This window comes from Pseudorca crassidens, chromosome 1 (assembly GCF_039906515.1).
Source record: "Pseudorca crassidens isolate mPseCra1 chromosome 1, mPseCra1.hap1, whole genome shotgun sequence".
Lineage (NCBI taxonomy): Eukaryota > Metazoa > Chordata > Mammalia > Artiodactyla > Delphinidae > Pseudorca > Pseudorca crassidens.
This window is the reverse complement of record NC_090296.1, coordinates 182,588,859-182,596,342: the sequence shown is the minus strand read 5'-3', so window position 1 is coordinate 182,596,342 and position 7,484 is coordinate 182,588,859. Positions and strand designations below refer to the sequence as shown.

The following is a 7,484-nucleotide window of genomic DNA, read 5'->3' as shown; positions in this document are numbered from 1 at the left end:
TGATCTGATCTTCATGATTTCTTTCCTTCTGCTAACTTTGGGGTTTCTTTGTTCTTCCTTCTCTAATTGCTTTAGGTTCAAGGTTAGTTTATTTGAGATGTTTCTTGTTTTTTAAGGTAGGGTTGTATAGCTATAAACTTCCTTCTTAGAACTGCTTTTGCCACATCCCATAGGTTTTGGGTCATTGTGTTTTCATTGTCATTTGTTTCTAGGTATTTTTTGATTTCCTCTTTGATTTCTTCAGTTATCTCTTAGTTATTAAGTAGTGTATTGTTTAGCCTCCATGTGGTTGTATTTTTTACAGACTTTTTCCTGTAATTGATATCTAGTCTCATAGCGTCGTGGTTGGTAAGATACTTGATACAATTTCAATTTTCTTAAATTTACCAAGGCTTTATTTGTGACCCAAGATATGATCTATCTTGGAGAATGTTCCATGAGCACTTGCGAAGAATGTGTAATTTGTTGTTTTTGGATGAAATGTCCTATAAATATCAATTAAGTACATCTTGTTTAATGTATCATTTAAAGCTTGTGTTTCCTTATTTATTTTCATATTGGATGATCTGTCCATTGGTGAAAGTGGGGAGTTAAAGTCCCCTACTATGATTGTGTTACTGTCGATTTCCCATTTTATGGCTGTTAGTATTTGCCTTATATATTGAGGTGCTCCTATGTTGGGTGCATAAATATTTACAATGGTTATCTCTTCTTCTTGGATTGATCCCTTGATCATTATGTAGTGTCCTTCTTTGTTTCTTGTAATAGTCTTTGTTTTAATGTCTATTTTGTTTGATATGAGAATTGCTATTCCAGATTTCTTTTGATTTCCATTTGCATGGAATATCTTTTTCCATCCCCTCACTTTCAGTCTGTATGTGTCCCTAGGTCTGAAGTGGGTTTCTTAGACTGCATATATATGGGTCTTGTTTTTGTATTCATTCAGCCAGTCTATGTGTTTTGGTTGGAGCATTTAATCCATTTACATTAAAGGTAAGTATCAATATGTATGCTCCTATTACCACTTTCTTAATTGTTTTGGGTTTGTTTTTGTAGGTCTTTTCCTCCTCTTGTGTTTCCTGCCTAGAGAAGTTCCTTTAGCATTTGTTGTAAAGATGGTTTGATGGTGCTGAATTCTCTTAGCTTTTGCTTGTCTTCAAAGGTTTTATTTTCTCTGTCAAATCTGAATGAGATCTTTGCTGGGTAGAGCTATCTTGGTTGTAGGTTTTTCTCCTTCATCACTTTATATATGTCCTGCCACTCCCTTCTGGCTTGCAGTTTCTGCTGAAAGATCAGCTGTTAACCTTATGGGGATTCCCTTGTGTGTTATTTGTTGTTTTCCTTTGCTGCTTTTAATATTTTTTCTTTGCCTTTAATTTTTGATAGTTTGATTAATATGTGTCTTAGCATGTTTCTCCTTGGATTTATCCTGTATGGGACTCTATGTTTTCTGAACTTGATTAACTATTTCCATTCCCATATTAGGGAAGATTTCAACTACAATCTCTTCAAATATTTCCTCAGTCCCTTTCTTTTTCTCTTCTTCTGGGACCCCTATAATTCGAATGTTGGTGCGTTTAATGTTGTCCCAGAGGTCTCTGAGACTGTCCTCAATTCTTTTCATTCTTTTTTCTTTATTCTGCTTTGCAGTAGTTATTTCTACTATTTTATCTTCCAGGTCACTTATCCGTTCTTCTGCCTCAGTTTTTCTGCTATGGATTCCATCTAGAGAATTTTTCATTTCATTTATTGTGTTGTTCATCACTGTTTGTTTGCTCTTTAGTTCTTCTAGTTCCTTGTTAAACGTTTCTTGTATTTTCTCCATTCTATTTCCAAGATTTTGGATCATCTTTACTATCATTATTCTGAATTCTTTTTCAGGTAGACTGCCTACTGCCTCTTCATTTGTTAGGTCTCTTAGGTTTTTGCCTTGTTCCTTCATCTGCTGTGTGTTTCTCTGTCTTCTCATTTTGCTTAACTTACTGTGTTTGGGGTCTCCTTTTCACAGGCTGCAGGTTCGTAGTTCCCGTTGTTTTTGGTGTCTGTCCCCAGTGGCTAAGGTTGGTTCAGTGGGTTGTGTAGGCTTCCTGGTGGAGGGGACTAGTGCCTGTGTTCCGGGGGATGAGGCTGGATCTTGTTTCTCTGGTGGGTAGGTCCACGTCTGGTGGTGTGTTTCGGGGTTTCTGTGGCTTTATTATGATTTTAGGCAGCCTCTCTGCTAACGGATGGGTTGTGTTCCTGTCTTGTTTGGCATAGGGTGTCCAGCACTGTAGTTTGCTGGTCGTTGAGTGGAGCTGGGTCTTGGTGTTGAGATGGAGATCTCTGGCAGATTTTCGCCTTTTGATATTACGTGGAGCTGGGAGGTCTCTTGTGGACCATGGTCCTGAACTTGTCTCTCTCACCTCAGAGGCACAGCCCTGATGCCTGGCTGAAGCACCAAGAGCCTGTCATCCACATGGCTCAGAATAAAAGGGGGAAAAAAAGAAAAAGAAGGTAAAATAAAATAAATTGAAATAAAGTTATTAAAATAAGAAGTAATTATTAAAAATATTTTAAGTAATAAAAAAAAAGAAAAAAAGAAAGAAGAGATCAACCAAACCAAAAAACAAATCCACCAATGATAACAAGTGCTAAAAACTGTAGAAAAGAAAAAAAAAAAAAAACGGAGAGACAGAACCCTAGGACAAATGGTAAAAGCAAAACTATACAGACAAAATCACATACAGAAGCATACACATACACACTCACAAAAGGAGAAAAAGGGAAAAATATGTATATATCGTTGCTCCCAAAGTCCGCCTCCTCAATTTGGGATGATTCGTTGTCTATTCAGGTATTCCACAGATGAAGCGCACATCAAGTTGATTGTGGGGATTTAATCCACTACTTTTGAGGCTGCTGGGAGAGATTTCCCTTTCTCTTACTTGTTCGCACAGCTCCCAGGGGCTCAGTTTTGGATCTGGATATGCCTCTGTGTGTAGGTCGCCTGAGGGCGTCTGTTCCCCCCCAGACAGGACGGGGTTAAAGGAGCAGCTGACTCGGGGGCTCTGGCTCACTCAGGCTGGGGGGGGGGGGTAGGGAGGGGCACAGAGTGCGGGGCGGGCCTGCGGCGGCAGAGGCCGGCGTGACGTTGCACCAGCCTGAGGCGCGCCGTGTGTTCTCCCGGGGAAGTTGTCCCTGGATCACGGGACCCTGGCAGTGACTGGCTGCACAGGCTCCCGGGAGGGGACGTGCGGATAGTGACCTGTGCTTGCACACAGGCCTCTTGGTGGCGGCAGCAGCAGCCTTAGCGTCTCATGCCCGTCTCTGGGGTCCGCGCTGATAGCCGCGGCTCGCGCCAGTCTCTGGAGCTCCTTTAAGCGGCACTCTGAATCCCCTCTCCTCGCACACCAGGAAACAAAGAGGCAAGAAAAAGTCTCTTGCCTCTTCGGCAGCTCCAGACCTTTTCCCGGACTCCTTCCCGACTAGCCGTGGTGCAGTAAACCCTGAAGGGCTGTGTTCACGTCGCCAACCCCAGCCCTCTCCCTGGGATCTGACATCCGAAGCCCGAGCCTCAGCTCCCAGCCCCACCCGCCCCGGCGGGGAGCAGACAAGCCTCTCGGGCTGGTGACTGCCGGTCGGCCCTGATCCTCTGTGCGGGAATCTCTCCGCTTTGCCCTCCGCACCCCTCTGGCTGCACTCTCCTACATGGCTCCAAAGCTTCCCCTCTCCGCCACCCGCAGTCTCCGCCCGCGAAGGGGCTTCCTAGTGTGTGGAAACCTTTCCGCCTTCACAGCTCCCTCCCCGAGGTGAAGGTCCTGTCCCTATTCTTTTGTCTCTGTTTTTTCTTTTCCCTACCCAGGTACGTATGGAGTTTCTTGCCTTTTGGGAGGTCTGAGGTCTTCTGCCAGCGTTCAGTAGGTGTTCTGTAGGAGCTGTTCCATGTGTAGATGTATTTCTGATGTATTTGTGGGGAGGAAGGTGATCTCCACGTCTTACTCTTCAGCCATCTTGAAGCTCCCTCCAACAATATAGTTTTGTAAATACAATATTTCTATAATCAGAAATAGTACATATTTGAATGTTCATTTATTGCTCTTCCTTCTCATGCACGTTCTTCTCAACAATTCATGCAACCCTACACAGTCTTGACAAAAAAGACATAACTAAAGTTTTGCACTTTCTATTATGTTAACATTTAAATGTTACGCACATAGGGAACTAAATTCCTTATCTTAAGGTCTATGATCACTAGACAGTCAGCAATCTGCATAGCAGCTTATCAAACTATATTTTTGCTATTATAAATCGGGGATGGTTTTTATTTGCATGTCACAAAATTATCTATTCTGGAAAATACTGCTATTAAAATAATAGAAATCACTGTTTGAGTAAATATACAATGAATACCATTTGGAGATAAACATACTTTTTCTTTTTTTTTTTTTTTTTTCCTTTCTCCAGATAATTCTAGTGGCTTTAGACTCTACAGATAATCAGTCTGGTGTTTTATGTCCCAGCAATTCTGAAGTTCACTTTGTCTGTTCTGTCTACATGTCACAGAGTCACTAAAATCTTTCACCCAGAAATTCTAAATCTTTTTACAAATGGCGTATTAAGACACATATCCCTGCAAGGAAATGAAATAATTTGATTGTATAAGTAAGGTAACACAAGCAAGAGTTAAATGACAAACAGTACTCCCAAAGCAAATTTTGAAAAGCCCTTGAATGAAGAGGCTTTTTCCAGAAAGACCAGCCTCTTTCATCAACAGTCTTTAATATCCTTGTCCTTCTTTGCAAATAACCACAAAGAAAGAACTTGAAACTTTGCACTGGAATATTCAACGTGTCCAAAACATCTCAATGCAACAAATGAAAAATTCAAATAAAAATTTAAAATAAGAGCTATCATATTCCATTACACATTAATAAGACCATTTTCTGTTCTTCTTTAAAAATTAAAATCAACCAATCCGTGTTGAAATAAATAAATATATCCTTGCTGTATCTTCCTTATTTGAAAAAAAAATAATATGCTTCAAACTAAAAACCAAGTTAAAAGAAATTATAATTGGGACAAGACCAATAAAATGTTTTCATACATTCATTTTGAGGTCATTAATATTTTACCTTTCCCATCATTAAACTCAGAACAAGTGCAGTCAGAAATGATATTAATTAAAATGCTCTACACTTCTATCAGTGTTGATTAGTTACTACTACAAAAGTGTTAGAATTTTTATGAAACAACTTAAAAATTTACCCCCAAAGAAGATGGAAACCACATATTTAATAACAGATGCCAAATATGAGATTGTTCTCTCTTTAGAAGTATAATTCACCACTTAAATACTAAGAACTGGAGAAGTGATATATTCTTCTCTATGGGTCTTTTTCTGTCTTCAGACATAAGGACTGAGGACTCATCACAGTGAAGCTGAAAACAGGTTATTGGCACATTAGTAAGTTACCCAAAAGCTGTTCGGCAAATTGCCAACTGTATAAAGGAAAATGTGTGGGTTTTGCTACAAAACCTACAATCAATCTAATATGTAGAAAAGTCCTCCTTTGGAGTCTGTATATAGTATGAATCAATCACTTACGTTTACAATTGCAAATAGTAAGTCTGATAAATCGACATCTCAAAATACAAAATTTATATCTAGAAAATATAAACTATCATTTTAGAGGTATTTGAATAAATAGATTGACGTTATCTCTGCTCTTTTAAAAGCAAATCAAGGAAGAAAATTTTAAAATTTATCTGTCATCATTCTATTTTGAAAGTATATTATCTATCCTTAACTCAAACAATATGCTATGTTGAAGAAACAATTAAATGCTACCCACGGGATAGAGATGGCACTGTCTCTCTTCACATACAATATAGAATTTCCAAATGCTATCTAAATTTCTTCATAAACACGCCTTGTACCCACTGGAGAGAGAGGCAATGCGATTTAGCAGTTAAGAGCACAGACTACTGTCATGGATTATTATAATAGTACATACCCCATAGAGAGTTTTTGCAAGGAATAAATGAGTAATGTAATAAAGTAAATAACTTGTTTTACTTATTTATTGTTTGGCTGCCTCATGTGGCATGCGGGATTTTAATTCCCCAACCAGGGATTGAAACTGTGCCCCCTGCATTGGGAAAGTGGAGTCTTAACCACTGAATCACCAGGTAAGTCCCCAAAGTAAAGAACTTAGAAAAGTGTCTGCCACATCACAAGTGCTACGTGGGCCCGGCGCCCTGGCCTGGGGCAGCGCGAGCGCCCGAAGCTGCGGCTGGACACCGAGATGCCCGGTGAACAGCGGACAGAGGAGGAGGAAGGGATTCAAGAAGAGATGGTGCTGCTGGTGAAGGGTGAGGAGGATGAGGGTGAAGAAAAGTATTAAGTGGTTAAACTCAAGATCCCCATGGACAACAAGGAGGTCCCGAGCGAGGCGCCAGCCCCGTCGGCGTACCCGGCGCACTTACATGCGTGCTGGGACGCCGTGCCTTGTTGCGCCGCTCCACAATGGCCAAGCACACCCGCATACACACGGGCGAGCGGCCCTTTGCGTGCACCGAGCACGGCCGGCCCTTCTCGCAGAAGTCGGCCCAGACCAAACACAGCCGCACCCATACGGGCGAGGGGCCTTACGAACGCCCGGAATGAGACAAGCGCTTCTCGGCCGCCTCGAACCTGTGAAAGCACCGCCGTCGCCCCACGTGCGAGAAGCCGTACGCTGCGGCCGCCACTTCGCGCAGAGCTCCAACTACGCACAGCACCTGCGCGTGCACAGGGGCGAGAAGCCGTACTCGTGCCCGGACTGCAGACGCGCCTTCGGCGGCAGTTCGTGTCTGGCGCGCCACCCACGCACGCACACGGGCGAGCGGCCGTACGCATGCGCCGACTGCAGCACGCCCTTCGCCCAGAGCTCGGCGCTGGCCAAGTACCGGCGCGTGCACACGGGCGAGAAGCTTTGCTCCTGCGCTGTGTGTGGCCTCGGCTTCGGCCACCACTCCAACCTGGAGGAGCATGCGCGCACGCACACAGGCGAGCAGCCCTACCCACGTGCCGAGTGCTGCCGGCGCTTCCGCCTCAGCTCGCACTCCGTCAGCCACCGTCGCACGCACATGCGGCGCCGTCTCTGTATCTGCGTGGGCTGCGGCCGGGACTTAAGGCTACCTGCCGGAGGCACTGCCGCCGAGCGCTGTCCAGATTGTGAGTGCAGTTGAACCACCATTCTTGTCTCCGCGGGGTGCGAACTGGGGAGGGGCACGCACTGGGGAGGGGCACGCTGGTATCCCGACCTGGGCCTGCGTTAACCTGGACAACTCCCTGCCCCGCCATCTGCGTCTCAGATAGGGTGGGACGGCGGTCCTGGCTGCCCTGGAACTGGGAGACAGGGAGGATCCCCTACTGGGGTCCCTGGAAACGCGCCCACCTCCCCCTCATTACATCCCCTCGGCCCGTGTTAGAGTGAATAAAGTATTATATCCTCATCCCACCC

At 43.9% G+C, this 7,484-nt stretch overlaps 1 pseudogene; it reads left to right on the top strand.

Annotated features, from left to right (window-relative positions):
• Positions 1-6,233: 6,233 nt before the first annotated feature.
• Positions 6,234-7,209, top strand: LOC137204841 (zinc finger protein 771 pseudogene; annotated as a pseudogene).
• The last annotated feature ends 275 nt before the right edge of the window (positions 7,210-7,484 follow it).